General features: G+C 42.7%; 1 protein-coding gene and 1 long non-coding RNA gene across 5 annotated transcripts in view; one reads left to right on the top strand and one right to left on the bottom strand.

Annotated features, from left to right (window-relative positions):
- Nucleotides 1–19,185, bottom strand: part of LOC310714528 — a 332,545-nt gene that overhangs the window by 180,644 nt on the left and 132,716 nt on the right. The gene's annotated exons all lie outside the window — the stretch shown is intronic.
- SLC22A23 (solute carrier family 22 member 23) overlaps nt 1–19,185 on the top strand; it is a 105,142-nt gene that overhangs the window by 45,298 nt on the left and 40,659 nt on the right. The gene's annotated exons all lie outside the window — the stretch shown is intronic.

Genomic DNA, 19,185 nt, shown 5'->3' on the forward strand with positions numbered 1-19,185 from the left:
TTCAGTCTTTTAGTATGCATTTTTCCTTTTAAAAAAGAAATAAAATTTTTGCAAGGAATTTCCCCTAATTTCAATGCCCTTTTGTATTTTATTTCACAAATAAATGCATTTTTAGGCGTGCTTTTCCCTAATGTACACTTTTTTTTTCAAAAATTGATGGTACTTTACTCCTAATCTCCCAAGTACACCCCCAGAGGCTTCGTATAGATGGGAGACAAGATAGAGCCCTGTGGCATGTGGTCTAGCAACAGGACCTTGCGGGTTCCTATGTCCTGAAATAATTGATTATCAACGCTTCAATAAATGGGGATGGGTTCCTTGCAAGCCACAAGCATAGAGAATGTGAGAGGAGGTTCCTTAGAACTGCCACACACTTTTTTTTTGTTGATTGAGAAATTGGGAGAGGTGCAAATTTCAAAGGATGTTTGCATATCAGTTTGTGTGTTTGGGGAGGGGCAAATTAGGTAGGATCATATTAAAATGCAAACTGAACCAAGTTTCTTCACCTAGTGCCAAAAGTCAATGTTTCTGGGGAGGGTGTGCTTTGTATTCAGAAAAATATGGGTTGGGATTTATTCTCAGCAGGTGACTAGATCTGTACATTAGTTATCATGGCAAGCAAAGTTAGAACTGTGCATTGCAACAATAAACATGCTTGTTCAGCTACTGCCACTGCTTGTAGCTGGAACATTATTCTCTCCTTATCCATATTTAAAAATAAATAAAATAAAGAGAGGTAAGAAGATCCACACCCTTGCCAAAGTGACCACAATAACTGAATGTTATCCATTGAATATGGAACAAACGTATCTTTACATGGCGAGAGTTTAAGGAATAAGCAGCCAAAGATATCTCAGTTTAAAAAACAATAATTGCTGCAATGTAAAGGAGGAGACACAGCAAACAGAATTTCCGATTTAATTTTGCTGTTTTCCCATGTCAATGTGAGGCAGGGATGGCAGAGTCTATGAATCTAAAATGAATGAATAAATACAAGGCTTTAATTGTGTAAACAAAGTTCCCACACTCCTATTTCCCCAAGTTTTTAAATAATTGAGGGCCAGCGCCATCACTCAGGCAAGCTGGGAAGCAGCCAAGGGCTAGAGAAACAAATCTTGAATTGATTTATGCTGGGACTTGCACTCCCTTCTTACTTTATAGGACGCTCAGAGGCATTTGGACAAAAGGCAATTATTGCTGGTATGTAAGGCTGAGCCAAAAAAGGAGAAAGCATATCTCACAAACATTTTCACCTCCATGAAGAGTGTCCCTGTTTCAGCAAGGGTGGGTGTGTGCGCAAACAAGGGCAAACGTGCTTGCAGCTCTTTTCCTAGTCTCAGTGCTTTCTGTCCTCACTCTGAATGGTCTTATGCTTTCATCATATAGCCAGTTCTGATTGGCTAAGCTGCTTTGTCACACATCCAGTTCAGGTCAGGTAACTTTGCTCTCAGTTTGAATTGCTTAAGTGCTGTTAACCCAGAACCAAATTTTGCCAAGCAGCTTTGTGACATCACTTTAACCACATGTACATCAAACATCTGGTACCATGACTGGAGGAACAGGAAGAAGCACTTAAGCAACAGCAGTAGAGAGGCATTGCAAATACTAGTGAGCAGGTGTTAAAAGGATTAAATATGGAAAGATTTATGGTAATGTTTCAACTCCACAAAAGCTTCCTTTTTGTGCAGACAGTATTCACATGAGAATATCCAGTGCAGCCTTACTAGTATTTAATTGAATCTTGCCCGAGGCCCAGTGCATTATTATAGGGGCTTTCCTATAATCAGTGCCTAAGTGGTTCTTAATACAATATTAATAAATAGACGACGTGCCGGAAGATTTGTGGTTCCGAATACAATTCAGAGTTGTTTTCCCAGCAATAATTGAAACTTGTTAATTTGTTGAAGCCATTTAAGTTGTGCTTGTAAAAAATCAAAGACTGCATCAATTTAATACTTCAATTTAATACCTCAGCTTTTTGTGCTTCAGGCTGCTATCCTGTATACACTTACCTGAGGGTAGGCCATGTCAAACTTGGTGTGGTTTACTTCTGAGCGTACCAATTGCACTGTCAGGTCTGCAATATCTTGTTTTGTTCTGGCTCTTTCCCCCTCTACCCAATTCACATTTACGCTTGCAGCTTTGTATAGCATATTTTAAATGTTCACACACTGGGGGAAATACACAAGCAGAGGTTAAGTTAGGACTGAAAATATAAACAGGGGCAATAAGTAAATTCTTCATGGAAGTAGCAGTAGTGTGGTGTAGCTGTGCTAGTGTTCTGCATTGTGTTGCATATAAAGAAACCGAGAAGATGTGGACTGCTGTGGCAGTCTGCATTAATCATTAAACTAAGTATGCTGTAAGTCCCAGCCAAATGGTGAGTCCTGTTGTAGTATAACTTTGCAGAGTAATTTAGAGCAGAGATGGGGGATCTGTTTTCTTCCATATGATGTTGTACTCCAGCTTCCATCAGCCCCAATCAGGATGGCCAGTGATGAGGGATAATGAGGATTGCAGGATCTGGTCACATTTCAATACAAAGACTACCCATGTACCAAACCACTAGGAAGCACCAGAAAAGAAGTCCATGATTCAGGCAACCGTTTCTGGATCTCACTCAGTGGCCAACATTTTTTTTAATTAAAAAACAAAACTAAAACCCAGCAATCTTGAATGGCGAATGCAAGCTATTAAACTGACCGGATAGAAACTGAAGCCATTGTAAATGGAAAATAATAATAATAATAATAATAATAATAATAATAATAATAATAATAATAAATTATTATTTATACCCCGCCCATCTGGCTGGGCCTCCCCAGCCACTCTGGGCGGCTTCCATAAAACCAAAAATACAGTAAAATCACATGTTAAAAACTTCCCTGAACAGGGCTGCCTTAAGATGTCTTCTGAATGTCAGGTAGTTGTTTATCGCTTTGACATCTGCTGGAAGGGCGTTCCACAGGGCGGGCGCCACTACCGAGAAGGCCCTCTGCCTGGTTCCCTGTAGCTATTCTTCTCGCAATGAGAGAACCGCCAGAAGGCCCTCTGCGCTAGACCTCAGCGTCCGGGCAGAACGATGGGGGTGGAGACGCTCCTTCAGGTATACTGGACCGAGGCCGTTTAGGGCTTTAAAGGTCAGCACCACCACTTTGAATTGTGCTCGGAAACGTACTGGGAGCCAATGTAGGTCTTTCAAGACCGGTGTTATATGGTCTCGGCGGCCGCCCCCAGTCACTAGTCTAGCTGCCGCATTCTGAATTAGTTGTAGTTTCCGAGTCACCTTCAAAGGTAGCCCCACGTAGAGTGCATTGCAGTAGTCCAAGCGGGAGATAACCAGAGCATGCATAGATATGGCTGTGCTTCTTTCAGGCTCTGATTTGCCACCAAGGAAGTACATTCTGTTTGGTTCTTGGTCGTTAAGAGAGACAAAGATCAGCTGATGTGGTTGCTTGTGGGGCTATCCTTTGTCTTCTCTAGCATCCCAGGTCCTCTTCCTTGAATGGTTGGACATCTGGGGCCTGAGAAGCTGAGGGGACAACTCAAAACCTCTGTGACTTGCACTTGAATACTGCTCCCCCACCAAGATGTATGAAATGTCCTTTTACCTGAGCACGAGGAACCCATGTGTACTTCGGACAGTGCATGTATCAGTGAGGTCTCTCTTGAGTATTTAGTGTGGTGTTTATTGCACACGAATTAGCACTGCCATTGTTCTGTCTGACCCTGGGTGTTTTCCTTTGGTGATTCAGGTATTGGCTGTTGATAAGATATCTTAAATGCCTCATGGCTTTATGCTATCATGTCTATCCTGTGATCCATGCCCATCTTGGCTAGTGGTTGCTTGCATTCATAAGATCAATAATGCTTGCTTTTGTGAGGACATCTTCCGCATAACTCAATGATAAAACTTCTGCTTTGCATGCAAAAGGTTCTTGGTTTGATCCCTGGCATCTCCAGGTGGGATTAGGAAAGATTTTTGACTGAAATCCTGGAGAGTCTCTGCCTGTCAGAGTAGACAATACCCAGCTAAATGGATTCAGTATAATTACTTTTTTATTAGGATTTATATGCCACTTATTCATCAAAACATATAAGCTGTTTACATAAAACACACAAGACAGCTTCCTATGTTTCTATGTTCATTTGCATGTTAAAGGGAGACTTTTGCTTTCTGATTCCGTGTCAATTGCTATATAGGTTCTCCTGGAATCCAGTGCTGTATAATAGCCATATAAAGCTGCTGGGAAAGTTTGTCTAAAGAGATGGGTAAAGTTTCCTCTGTATACTGATAACGTGCAGCTAAATTTCTCTTTTCCATCAGATCCAGGTTTTGTAATGAAGTCTCTGAGAGCTTGCCTAGAATTGATAATGGATCAGATGAGGAGGATGAACTGGCTTTCAACCAAAATAAGATGGAGTTAACTTGCAATGCAAGGCTAAGGATTCACCCTATAGGAGGTCATGCTAAAGGGCAAGTCTTGCAGCTTCACAGTGCTCTTGGATAATGCTTTGTATCAAGGCTGTCTGGAAGCTTTGGCATGATTTCCCCCCTCTTCGGTTTCAGCTGTGCTCCTTTATCATATCACTGTGCCCCAGGCACCGGCTACTTTTCAACAACTGCTTAGTGCATTCTACATGGGATAGAACTGTAGTGTTGGAAGGGACCACAGTAGTGGTCATCTGGTCCAGCCCCTTGCAATGCAGGAATGTTTTTGCCCAACATGGGGCTAGAACCCACAACCCTGAGATTAAGACTCTCATGCTTTACCAACTGAGCTATCCCAGCAGAGCTAAGACAGTTTAGGGTATTCACTGGTCTAGAATGTCAAAGTGTGGCTTTTCATCTATCTACAGGGAACATATCATACCAGTGCATGAGAGCTTCCAGTTGATTCCTGGGCTAAATTCCAATTGACGGTTTAAGGCCCTAAACAGTTTGGCTCATCTATGGCCCCAACTCCTAAATTGAGGCCTGGGTCAGATATTCTATTATGCAACATCACTGTTAGAGGTAAGGCCAGCCTTCTCCAGCCTGGTGCCTTTTAGGTGTTTTTGTACCACAATTTCTATCATCCTTGACCACTGGGCATGTTGGAGGGGGCTTATCAGAATTACAGTCCAAAATCTATGGAGACTACCACGTTGACAAAGGGTGCAGGTTGCATTGGACATATTTTGGTGGACTTTTGTGAGGACATCTGTTGGACATCCATTGAACATCCACAAGATATCTCACTGTCCCTTTGGAAGGTCAGCTAAGATTTCTTAGATTTTGTTTATTGTTCCTTCAGGGTTTCATTTTGTATTTAGTCCTGTGCTGCTGGAATTATATTATCTCTTCCGAGTTATGATTTCACTGATCATTGTATTTAGTAAGAGTTTTTTAATTGATCTGAGCTCATGTTCCTTCACTGATAATAGGGAGTGAGCTGATCATATGGGAAACCTGAACAATCCTTCCATTTTCTACAATGATGGGGAGGGGGAGGGAAAGTGAGCTCTGTTACGAGGTTTCCCCCTTATGCAGTTGCTGTTCCTGCGGTGGATTGAATCAGACTCCTAGTGTTTAGCTATCTCTTATTCAGCTTTCAACTTTCCCAGGCAAATAGGCCATCAGCAAATATATCAGCCTTTGATCCCATAATTAGGTGAAAGGTATCTGGATTTTGCAATGGGAAACAGGGTGTTTTGGGAACACAAAAGAGTGATCTCAGTTTCTGGAGAAGATTAGAAGCTTTCAGAAAGATGAATGTGGGTTTTCCCCCTCAGGAGGTGTGTTGAAATCTATACTATGGTGGGTATTAGCTTAGCAATTGTAATCTTAGATCCAGTTGAAGCAGTTTTCATGAGCCAGCTTTGTTCATTCGGAGGTGTGAGGTTGTTGTAATTTGTTTGTTTGTTTGAATATGCATCGACTGCCAACACTCTGCTTATGACTCGGCATGCCTGTGAAGGTAGGCTGGTTAAGATGGAGAATGTTCCCAGGCAGAGAATATATACTGCAGAAAGGCTGTTATACTATGGACGAGATTCTGTAATTTAGCACCTCCATGCATTTGGCTAAGTCTCTCCTTGCTCTCGCTCTCTTTCATCCTTGTGCCAACTTCTCCAGAACTGGGAAGCACCTCCTCCAACTTACCTGCTCTTGGAGTGTAGCTTTTCATAGGACAGTTTCTCCTGGGCAATGCCATATTGTAAGCTGCTTCTCTGAGTAAAATTCTTGCGTTTTCCTTGTGGTTGAGAAATCTGGATATTCTTCTTCTTGCTATTATCTTACCTCTTCATTTTATGGATTTATATCCTGCAGAAAACATTTCTAGGCTGTTTTACAAAGCAGTAACATATTACTGGTTTGTAAAACAGCCTAGAAATATAGAAGGAGGGCACCTTATTTACCTGATGCAGTGTGCATTTATTTGAAGCACGGTGTCTCAATCTGATTTGCAATAGGCATTGGACTGTTTCTTGAGATATTTTGTAAATCAGATTGAGACACCAAGCTTCAAAGAAATGCACATTACATCAGGCACATAAGGTGCCTCCTTCTATATATCATGGTTTTTCTGTTCAGATTACTCACAAGTGTGGGCCTATCTGTTCCTGTTTGCAGCTTGCGAGTATTTTAGAGTGAAAAAGCTGCAGTTTATACACATTAACATTTCTTTGTACCAGCACAGTGTTTGCCCTACACTCAGATATCTGTGCCTTAAGGCTCAATGCTGACCCAAGGCATTTCTCTGCCTGAGGTGGAGCAGGAACTGGTGCTCGCCCTGAGCCTCATCAGGATATATAGCACTTGGTGTTAGTCAAGGTATTTCGGCATCTGAGGCAGAAAATTTCACAAGTTCTCCCTCTTCCCTGGCACTAAGAGCACAATAATGAATAGCCATTTGCTGCCCTTTCATGACAACCCAAATTAGCTGGTTGAGGTGGCTGCTTCACCCTGCCTAATGGTAGACCCGGCATGCTTGGACCTTCTTTTCTGGGATTAAGCCATATCTTATTGGGACTTACTTCTGAGTAGACATATCTCTCCTGATATGAATAAAGAATTTTTTTTTAAAAAAAAACACCTGTCAAATGCTCATATTGGTTGTGCTTTACCTTTTAGCACGCCTCAAATTTCTTTGGATGTGAGGTCCATGTTCTTGCAGATATATTTACCTTTTTTTTAATGGAAGGAACTTGGCAGTGGATGTGGGGCTTTTCTTGACTTAATATAACAGTGGGCAGCACAGCAGTGGTCGCTTGTTGCAAATAAAGCCTAGAACTGTTGTTCATTGATACAGCTCGATCAGGCTTCTTTCTGCTTTTCCAGCTTCTGTTGCCAGGAATTCGAGCAGCTGCAAGCTGAGCTCCCCATTCCTGTTTTGATTCGGCATGCGTACAGGAATAGAGCCTAGAGAAGCCTGAAGCAGGTTGAGCGTAATTGTACCAGATGGTGTGGAAGGCGAATAAACTGACAGCTCCCATCTCGGGAAGTCTGTAATCAAAATGATTGGGGAACAATCACAAAACACAGTCTTCTCAGACAAGGTTTCAGTCAAAGTCCTTTTGTATATCCTACATCTAGAGAGCATTTGGTATGTTTTTCTTCTTCTTCCATGTATACCTTTCCTTTTCTAGCAACAATGTGTTTCATAAACAGGGGATCTTGGCTGCAAGCCAAGCTAAGATACCATGTTAAAAGGCTCCTTCAGGTTTGTCAGCCACAGGCCAAAGGAAAAACAATATTATAAAGTGTTGCTTAGTTAAAACAGTATCAGAACTTGTAACGTTTTAGAGACAATTGTAACAAAGCTTTTCCTCTAGGAAAAAACAAAAGTAGGGGCAAAATTGTCATTTTCAGTGTGGATGGAGGGATGTATGTGTGTGTGATTAAAACAGAAACATTTGAGAAGATGCTGAATAAATTATATTCGTACTCAAGCCACAACTAAAGCAACAGATGCTATCTGATAAACTACTATTTATATTATAATAAATGCAGAAATAAAGAGGCAGGTACAATACTCCCAAAATCATAGAGTCTGCTTATGCCTTTCACATCACTGATTTCCAATTTTTGTTTTCACCCAGAGGATCTAGCAATATAAATTAAATATAATATAATATAAAAGCCACTTCTTAGCGTTGCTTCCTCTCACAAAAAAACTAAGTCCTTCATTGTCTTCCTGGGCTACATAGGCTCCAACAGCAGGGAGGCATGGAAGTCATAAGCAATTCACCACACAGAGCAGAGATGTTTCTCTTGCCTTTCAAGCCACTGGGGTACCCTCAAAAGGTTGCACCTCTGCTCATATCTTCTCCACAAGGAACTGAGGAAATTGCAGTTTGTGGGTGTGCTAAAATTCTGTCAGCTGGTTAGTCCCTTTCTGAATTAGAATTCTCTGCACTCTCAAAGCTGTGTGCACACGAGAGAGAAATGGTCATTGTTTCCAGTACAGATCAATGTTAGCATTCAGTGTCAACAGTGTATTGGGCAACATGCAGCCTGAGGGCCACAAGCAACCTTCAATGTCTTTCTGGTGGCCTTTGGCAACATCTGATGCCCCCCCCTCCCTCTCACTGCTTCCCCAAAGCTGGGTAAGCAAGGCTTTGGGAATGAGACATGATGCTCTGACAGGGTCCTAGAGTCCTCCCACCTCCTTCTCAAAACCTAGTTAGCACTTTCCCAGCTTTGGGAAAGAGGTGGAAGGGCTCTAGGAGCCTGCCAGAGCCTTGCACCTCCTTCCCAAACCCTAGTGCCTCACTTAGCCAGCTTTGGGAAGGCAATGCCTGCATGACAAGGCAGTGTGTGGCCCACGGGTTCTGTGTCAAAGTACTCTTGCAGCCCACTTGGTATGAAAAGCTGGACCCCCCTGGTATAGGACCTTAATTGCCCTGTAAAGACCAAAGGGACTTTCAGCCCACTCAATTCTTAGCTTTGTAGAAAAGTGGAAAAGAAAATTCTGCCTGCTGCAGGAGGATCTTCACACAAACAGGTTACTTCTTTCTTCCCCCTCTCAAGGTGTTTTGTGCCTCGGCTGAGGGTCCTCTCACATAGCTTGAGAACCTAAATAAGTGTTCAACAGCAGGATATTTGTTTTAGAGCATTTTGTTAAGATGACTGTGGAGGGAGAGGAATCCTTCACAGATGGGTGAGGAATCAAAACTAAACTGGATTTAGAATAGAAACTGAAACAGATGGCTTTGTTTCTCATCAAATTTTATTAATATTCATGGAACATCACATCTCTATTTATGGAGACACTGAGTTTTCCTTCCGTAGATTCCTTAGTTACCTGATCTGCAAAACATTCCCAGCTCTGGGTGCTTAGCTAACTTGATATAGCAAGCCTTTTTTCTTTTCTTTTTTTAAGAAGATACTTTGTGAAATTATACCTGTGCAACTGAGACCATGATCCAATATATGCTTGCTTGAAAATAAGTTTCATTGAACTCATTTAATTGAACTTTACTACTGAATAAGCATACTTAGGACTGAGCTGATATGGATAAGAAACATATATCCCTATATTCTTTGAGTTTATTTATTGTATGTACAATAAGAAAGGGTCCTGTAAACGAAGGATAGTCAGAAACCCAAGTGGAGGAATAGCGTTTTGGGTGCAGTGCCTTTTCCAAGGCTAAGTTGTTGTGCCTGTTTAACAGTGAGGTTTTTAAGAGCAGTGGTGAAGCTAGCTTAGAGATTCTCAAAATTTTGCAAACAGAAACTACTTCAGGTCAAAAGCAAGCCCCAAATGGGACACATGAGCAGACCATGTGTGTGTGTTTTATAGAACTACTAATTCTTATGAGTTTGTTAACAAGGTTACTGTGAACTGGTGCAAAAATTGAGGGGCTGTTTGCACAGGCTATATCCAGATATTATGGAAACGCTGAAGGGAAGAGCCCACCCTGAGCCTCCTAATCAAATCATTACAGTAAAGGAAGCAACATGCCCCTCCTGAAGCACAGAAGGAGACATCTGTGTTTTGACCATCGATCCCATATGGTGCTGATAACACCAAGGTTGCAGGTTCAATCCTCAGGCGGGACAGCAGCATATTCCTGCATTGTAGCAGGTTGGACTAGGTTGGATGCCCTCAGGGTCCCTTAAAGGTAAAGGTAAAGGGACCCCTGACCATTAGGTCCAGTCGTGACCGACTCTGGGGTTGCGGCGCTCATCTCGCTTTATTGGCCGAGGGAGCTGGCGTACAGCTTCCGGGTCATGTGGCCGGCATGACTAAGCCGCTTCTGGTGAACCGGAGCAGCGCACGGAAACGCCGTTTACCTTCCCGCCGGAGCGGTACCCATTTATCTACTTGCACTTTGACGTGCTTTCGAACTGCTAGGTGGGCAGGAGCAGGGACCGAGCAACGGGAGCTCACCCCGTCGCGGGGATTCAAACCACCGACCTTCTGATTGGCAAGTCCTAGGCTCTGTGGTTTAACCCACAGTGCCACCTGCATCCCTTGCAACTCTACAATTCAATTACTCTTTGGTGATACAGTCACCACAGTACAGACTTCTTCTGTCAGAAGAGCAGCTAAAGTCAGAGGGAGTTGGATAGGGACCATGATCTACTGACTTTTCTACATCAGGGAAAAAAGTGGGGTCTGGAAATCCACTCTGGCTTGATGGCTTAAGCACTGGATCCACATAGGATATGCTGCAGTTGATAAAAAACAAAACCCTGGACACTAAGCTTGAGGAATTAATCCTCTGTAGCTCATATTCCCTTAGGGTGACTAATCTAAGGAAGACATCACCTGCACACTACTTAATACCTTGTTAAGAATGCAAAGGGCAAGAAGGGGAATGGCGAGGACATTCCAAATGAAGGTGTGGGCGAGGAAGGAGCCAGAGGGTGGGGAGTGTTTGAGCTGTCTTGTTACACGAAGAGTTGGAGCTGGCTCTCTGCAGATGCCTCCAGAGTTACCTTCAGAAGTTGCTAGAGAATACGGGTTAGGTTTTATGCAGGGTAGACTCAATGAAAATAATGGGCCCGACTTAGTCATGTTATTAGTTTCAATCGGTTGACTCTGAACATGGCTGGCATTCGCTGCAGCCCTATATTTCTAGTTTGCTGGCATTTTCTCCTTCGAAGTGCCATGTGTAGTCTGAGCTCTGTATGTGTGACTGACAGATTGAATCTGGAAGCCTATCCGCCGTCAGTTACCTTGGGATTTTTTGTAGCCTCTTTCCACCTGCCAAAGCATTTGCAGTGTGTATGTCGAGAGGGATTGTCAAACTTTGCTGTAGAGAGAGCTTTCCTTAAAGTTTAATTTAAATAAATCCCTGCATTCTCATGTCAGTAGGGATGTTAGGCTGCAGTTCTTCTTCCAGACAGCAGGTTTTCTATGTGGATGTATATATTTTCCCCTATTTTTATGGAGAAAAAATTATTTTATGCAAGTTCTTACCTGCAGCCCAAAGTGGTTCAGGCCCCAGGCACTGGCTTACCATCTCAACGCGAACTAGGTCTGTCACAGGTCAGAGGAGAGGCAGATTAAAGACATGGAGGAAGCCTACATGATGATTTATAAAGTCCACAAGAGATATATTTAGGAAAGTGAAAAGGTGGTTATAAGTGGGAAAGGATACTCTCTTTTTCCTTTAGTAATATCAAACACTGTAACAAGTAGAGCAGTATATAATCTGTAAGATGTCCATCAGCTTGTTCAAAACCAATGCATGTGTGTATCTACCTTTTGGACTAATGGGAAGTTCACTTTCCCTTGCAGCTCATGCCTCACCTAAGAATTCCTTATTTTATATTAATAGCTATGGACCTATATTATTTGCAAAGCCAGTTGTCATCACTTTTATGAGAAAGTTAAATTATAATTGAATGTCTTCTGTCTCCTTTTCATAGGCAGGACTTTTGAAATATGCTACCTTTAATAGAGCCCTTTTCACAGCATAACTACTGCAAAGGATTCTGGGCGATTTGCTAGGGTACATGTGGCACTGGCCTGGCATGTTCATAGTTTATAGTTAGCGAAACCTTGAATATGCCCAACCTGTAGCTACATATATCTGGGGAAGAAGATAAATGGGAAGTTGTCGCTTTAAACAGAACAGTGATTTTGGCACTGGGAGCTGCTGCAAAGACCACAGCAAGCAAAGCATCATGACCTATAGTGAGCTTTTTGCAAATCACTATATATTCCATTCTCAGATGCCCCAACTCTGTATCCCTGGGAAAATGACTCTGCTGCTGTTTCCAGGGCTACTTTTGCCGAGACAAAACAAAAGCCAAATCAAGAGCCTGTAATTATCCTGAATGCTCCTATTGCTTTCAGCTCTCTTCTGATCAACACTCTGTGACTGCATAATCAAATTATATTGAGGAAGATTATGGAGCTAGTGACTTGGGATAATTGGTTGTGTAAACAATATATTGTTTTTACGGAACCCATTTATTATTACCTGCTTTCACGTGGCTCTCCCACAGAACTCCATATTGAACAGAGATATGGCTGTGATTATGACATCTTTCCTAATGTCCTGTTATTTCACTCCTAGAATATGGAAGGGAGTCATGTTCAGTAGTACCAGTCATGCCCCCACCAACCCTGAGCCCACCCTCAACCTCCATGCATTGAAGGCAGCTTCTAAGTACGCTTGGCTGAATGCTCTTGGAAGCCTCCTTGCAGCCAGAAACTCCACAACATGAGGGTTTCCAGTGGTAAGGGAAGGTTCCCTTCAGGCCTTTCTACTCAATGTGGGAAGACTGGGGGTGCAGCAGGTGGAGATGGCATGCACCCCTCTTGATGCCCCCACAGATTCCTTAAAAAACAACAACTAATCCACAGGTTCTTTGAACATCTGCATAGAGCTTGTTGCTACTTAGGTAGCTTGCATAGTTCAGTGATGGAAAGCAGCCGGCACCATCCCACATTATTTACTTATTTTCTTCCCAATTTCATGGACTCCCTGTGACATTTGCACAGCAAAATCTACTTGCAGACAATCAAACCCACAAGAGCATGGCCTATTTTGAAACCATGGCAGAGTTGCTGTTGCCATTGCTGCCCAGGTATTAGCAAACATTATTTCCTGTCAAGAGTCACTGGAGCTTGGAAAACCAGGAACCTTAGGCTCACCTAAGGTTTGGAACCACTCCCTGTCAGTGAAGTATTTTCAGGCTCTAGCCCCAACCACCCAGATTGACTGTTGGGTAGTTCTAGATTGTTATTGTTTAGTCATTTAGTCGTGTCCGACTCTTCGTGACCCCATGGACCAGAGCACGCCAGGCTCTCCTGTCTTCCACTGCCTCCCGCAGTTTGGTCAAACTCATGCTGGTAGCTTCGAGAACACTGTCCAACCATCTTGTCCTCTGTCGTCCCCTTCTCCTTGTGCCCTCCATCTTTCCCAACATTGGGGTCTTTTCCAGGGAGTCTTCTCTTCTCATGAGGTGGCCAAAGCAGTGGAGCCTCAGCTTCAGGATCTGTCCTTCCAGTGAGCACTCAGGGCTGATTTCCTTCAGAATGGATAGGTTTGATCTTCTTGCAGTCCATGGGACTCTCCAGAGTCTCCTCCAGCACCATAATTCAAAAGCATCAATTCTTCGGCGATCAGCCTTCTTTATGGTCCAGCTCTCACTTCCTAGGAAAACCATAGCTTTCTATAAAAGACTTTTGCGTGTTCGAAAACAAGATAGCTCAGGTAGAGCCTGAGACTCTTAATCTCATGAATTTGAGCCCCATGTTGGGAAAAGATTCCTGTATTGCAGGGGGTTGGACTAGATGACCCTCATCATCCCTTCCAACCCTTTAATTCTATTATTCTAACACTCCCTTGCTCTGGTGTGTGTTTTTGGCTCAGCCATTGGTTCTAACTTCCCAGTGCAACTCTTGCCTCCCGGTTTCCAGCTCCCAGATGGTGGCTCATTACTGGCAGCTGTCTATAGCTAAGCCCTTGGGCTTCCTTGCCATTTGAAACTAAGCTCAATTTCTTTGTACATATTTACCTCCTCAAACCAGAGGTTTCTAGTGCCACAAGGCTTTAACCTACAAATACTTCATTATGAACTGAAGGATAAGTCTGTCAGTGGTTACTAGTGATGGTGGCTCTATTATGTGGCTTCTGAATACTAGTTTCTGGGGAGGTTTAGTGGGGAAATCTCTGTTGCACTCGTGTCCTGCTTGCGGATTTCCCATCAGCATCTGCTTGTCTGTCGTGAGAAAAAAATGCTGGACTAGATAGGCCTTTGATCTGATCCAGCTGGGTCCTTCTTATGTTCTTAACCAGGCATAGGCAAACACCAGGTGTTTGGGACTACAGTTCCCATCACCCCTAGCTAACAGGACCAGTGGTCAGGGATGATGGGAACTGTAGTCCCAAACCTCTGGAGGGCCGGAGTTTGCCTATGCCTGTTCTTAACTCCTCACTACTGCAGCGTTTTTGTCTTCGCCTATTAGCATTGACGCAATCCGACAGAACAAAGGTGAGTGCACACAGAAGGCAACAGGCAATATTTATGCTGTCAGGATCCCAGTATTCTCTTGCCTTTTCAGCACACACTTATTCTGACACATTCAAGGACCTTCTGAAGAAATAATTGCACCTGCAAGGTGGTCAAATGTGACCTCGTCTTGAGCCGCGTATGCTTAAATGAGTGTTTAGTAATAAATCTAGACAGCTTGATGCCATCAGCTGCACAGGAGTGGATCAGTCTCTTCAGCTCAAGCACAATGCCTTGATATGTGAAGCAAGTCTGCAATTGAAGTCATATGCCTCATCCTAGTTATTCGTTCCATATGATCAGATACAGCTTCTGATACCATTTTCAGAATATAAGACATGGTGCTGAATAATTTTGATCTTTCCATTTCTCTTATTCATTTCTTATTGGCAGTGTTTTGCACTTTTCGTAATGTTATTTTTTTGGGGGGGGGGAATTAGCGTTTGCTAAAGGAAACACATTACCACTGTCAGTTAGCCATCCCCAAAGGAAAAATCAAATTGTCTGTGTGCACACACGTACACATATGAATGTACTCTCTCTCTCTCTCTCTCTCTCTCTCTCTCTCTCTCTCTCTCTCTCTTTTCTCTCCGTTGTTTTCATGGAAATTGATGAATACCAACCAATTTCTTTCATACATTTCAAAACTAGTCTGTGCTGCAGTAGTGGGGTGTTGTTTTTTGCTTTCCCTTCCTTATAGAGGTTCCTCCATTTTTACCCCATGTGTCAAATAGCAGATTCGGATGAAGGGGGGGGGCATTGTCTGTGGGTGCACATCAGAGCAGGGAAATGCTTTTCCACCATAGACCTCTTGAAAATTGCTGAGGGTTGTGGTGGATCACTTAATGATTTTTTCCCACCTCTGCATCAGCATTATGATCAAAACAAACACCATATATTGAAAAATGATGGGTCCTAGGCCAGGCCACTTGGAAGGGCCCCTTTAGCTGGCAAAATTTTATGGGGAAATTAGTCATCTGTACCAATGATGCGTTGTGAAAATCACAGACCATAGGCCAAGAGGGGCTTGTTAGTAAATTACCAAAATGGTAGTGATCTCCATTGTCATTTGGGGGAGGGCCATAGCTCAGTGATAGAGCATCTGCGATGAAACTGCTAGCACATTTGCAAAGCTAAGCAGGGTCTGGTATGGTTTCAAATTGGATGGGGGACCACACGTTGAGATTCTTTCATTGCAAGGGGTTGGACTAGATGGCCCTCAGGGTCCTTTCCCAACTGTACAATTCTACGATTCAATAAACCTTATTTCAGCCTTCTCTTAGTAACCTTCAGATACTGTTGCCCTGAAACTGTCACCATCTTCAGTCAGCATGGCCAATGGAATCAGGGCTGATGGAATCTGACAACATATGGTGGGAATCTGGTTGCAGGCTGAATATTTTACAGCAGAATCAACCTCTCTTGTCTCATGTTTGCCAGCAAATTAGTAATCCTATTGGGGGAGTTTGAGCCAGAAACCTATTAAAACTTATTCCGTAAGTGCACTTGCTTCTTGAATAGACTTGATGCCCAGAGACACTAGCTGTCACAATTTTTTTTGTAGCCCCACCAGCAGGCGAGAGGCAATCTCTCATTCAAAGATAGTTTGGAAATGCTTAACAGACCTGAAACAGGTTTATGGTGGTGGTGAAAAGCATGCCATCTGGCTGAAGGCATATGCGTCCCTTTCTCTTTTCTTTCTGTGTGCAACTCGCTGGAACAGAAAGTGACAGTAATTGAAATACACAGAGGAGGACTGATGGGGAGTGACACTTATTGTTGAAGGAACACCAAATTGCCATGCAGATTTCATAGCTTGTGCGACCTCTGCTTCTTCCACCATGTTAGGTTATTACTAAATTAAACATGCCGCTGTCTAAAAAGGACCACTTCTTTCTATCAACATTTTTGCCCTTATAACTAAGGTCCTGCTGAAACAGAAACTGCGAGCATTACCAAAATGTTTAGTGTTTGGTTTTATTTTACTTTTTTTGGCTTGTAAACACCTGCTTGCAACGAGGCAAGGAAACATTCTGAATGTTGTGACACAAATAAATTGAATCCGTTCGCCAGGCAACTGGCCTTGGGAGGGAAAATGCCATGGACTAGTAACTTGTGTAGATTTATTTGGCAAGGTAGTTCTGCAGGTACGGCTGTTTTACAGGTGCATTTTATGTGTGCACCTGGAGATGTAATGTGAGTGTGCCACGACGTATTTCCAACGTTAACTTTTCATTCCAATACGTGCCATGGGGTCAACAGATGCAGCGCATTTCGTAATGGCCACAATTTGAAAACAAACCCAATAGCCCCTCGAGGTGATAGTGGTAGAGACACAGCAAGCGACAGGGAGGAATCAAACTCCCCTTCACACAGGTAGGAGCATAGGGCAAGAGCTGCCTCTAAACCCTTGAATCAAACTCCTACCTATCTCCTGAACAGCCTGATTTCAGAATCAATTACCTCTGCCCTCCCAAATGAAGTGGCTTGTCTTTCATTCTTCTCTCTTGGCAATTGAAATTCTCTCTCTAGGGGGAGGGATTTAACTGGCTGACTCCCTTGTGATTTTTGGGAGGTATTTTGGTGATCAAAGTGGAGAAGATATGGTGGTTGTCACCACCACTTAAAAAGTGGAGAAACTTCAGAGAAGCTTGTGAAAAATGGGAGTCACTGTGGCATCTGTGAGTGATCTTTTCCATGAGCTCCCTTAGGTACATGCCTGTGTATTCTGCTTTGTTTATTGCACTGCTCTGGTTCTCTTTTGGGTCCTGCTAGCAACAGAGGGGACTGCATGAGTATGTCTTCTGCTTAAATTTCGCCAGGAGGTAAATGCAGATAAGCTGACTCAAAAGTTGTGCTCATTGCAGGGAAATAATAATGTAGCCTGACTGATAACATCCAGAGCAACTGTCTGGATTTGTGTCTGTGACCTGGTTTTAGAAACGTCTTGTAAATAAACCAATTTTAATCTAGTTCAGCCATTCACTGTGTCAGTGGGACAGGTCATCAAGGACTTTATTGTGACCTCACTGTGTTCAAATGGATATTGTGCAGTTTAAAACGAACTTTCATTTTCTATGATGGCTACAAACAAAGAAATAATTTCGAGTCGGTGGAAGAAGATTGGAAGAAATTTAAAGACTATTTACAGAAATATTGTAAAATTAATGAATGTTAGAACGATGTTGGATAGAAACTAAGTGGTTTTTAGCTGCAATACTATAAGGGAATATGAAAAATGGATTACTAATAGGTAAAGATTTAATGTTACAATATTTTAAGATTAAAGATTAGGATAAACAAAGAGGGGAAGGATTTGCTGAACCAACAAACTGAACTGGAATACAAAAAAGGGAGGCGTGAGGAGGTCCGGGAAACAAGCTAATGAAAAATAAGTAATGGAAAGATTGAGTTGTTTTTAATTATTTTTATTTTGTATTTTTCTTTTTTCTATTTTTATTTTGTAATATTTTGAAAATCTTAATAAATATCTTATAAAAAAACAACAACAAAGAAATAATTTGTTTGCCGCTGGTTCTAGTGCAATTGAATGCAAATATAGTTAGTCATAACCTAAGCCCCATTGAAAATAATGAGTTAGTTGTTGCGTCTAACTGGTTTTGATGGAATTTACTGTGCAATCCCATATGTATCTACTCAGCTGAGTCCCATTCAGTTCAATGTGGTTGAACCAGAGGGTCAAACGGTATACAGTAGCATTTGGTCACGACTTGCTTTCATTGGATTGCATTTATTTGCATTTATTTGCAGTGAATAATGGAACCACATTAAACACAAGTAGGTTTAAGTTACTCCCTTTTCTGTTTTAATTGCTGAGAAACTAGGCACCATGCCATCCCCTCAGGTGTGTCATCTTCCTAATTTTAGGTTCTGTTCTGTGGTTTGTGGAGAAAATGAAAAACCCTTCTCACACAGTGGATTGGCCTGAATATAAACCTCCCCCCCCCCCGAATTCCAACCATGAAAAGATAAAGTGCTACCTTACAGTATGTAGCCAGGAGCATGGGGCAAACAGTGCCAGGAGCGCGGCAAAGTGGGGCCTGCCCCATGAGTCGTCCCCAGTCCTCTCCCCCAAGGCAGGGAAGGGAGAGAGCAAGGAAGGGGAAAGGCCGTTGGCAATGCAGCACAGCTCCCCCCCCCCCGCTGCCCCCACCCCCAGTATGCAGCCAGGAACAGCGAGGAATGGTGTGGCTTATATTCAGGGGGGGGTTCTCCCCCCTCCAATTTTAAAGGCTTTCAGGTGCGGCTTATATTCAGGCCAATACAGTATATTTAAGTTCCGTATTTTTTGCTCTATAAGACTCACTTTTCCCCTCCTAAAAAGTAAGGGGAAATGTGTGTGCGTCTTATGGAGCGAATGCAGGCTGCAGAGCTATCCCAGAAGCCAGAACCGCAAGAGGGATTGCTGCTTTCACTGCGCAGCGATCCCTCTCGCTGTTCTGGCTTCTGAGATTCAGATTTTTTTTTCTTGTTTTCCTCCTCCAAAAACTAGGTGCGTCTTATGGTCTGGTGCGAAAAATACGGTATATGACTGTCAGGAGAGAACTAATGAAATATAGGAGTGTTGTTAATGTAGACATGGCAATGGTTTGCATGACTATTTTTCACCATACTTGTGGAATAATATATATATATATATTCTAATGTCTTACGAGGTGGGTGCCCTCTTAAATAATCCACAGGATTATTATTATTATCATCTG

Source organism: Podarcis liolepis (assembly GCF_965112155.1).
Source record: "Podarcis liolepis genome assembly, chromosome: 8".
In the NCBI taxonomy this organism is placed as follows: domain Eukaryota; kingdom Metazoa; phylum Chordata; class Lepidosauria; order Squamata; family Lacertidae; genus Podarcis; species Podarcis liolepis.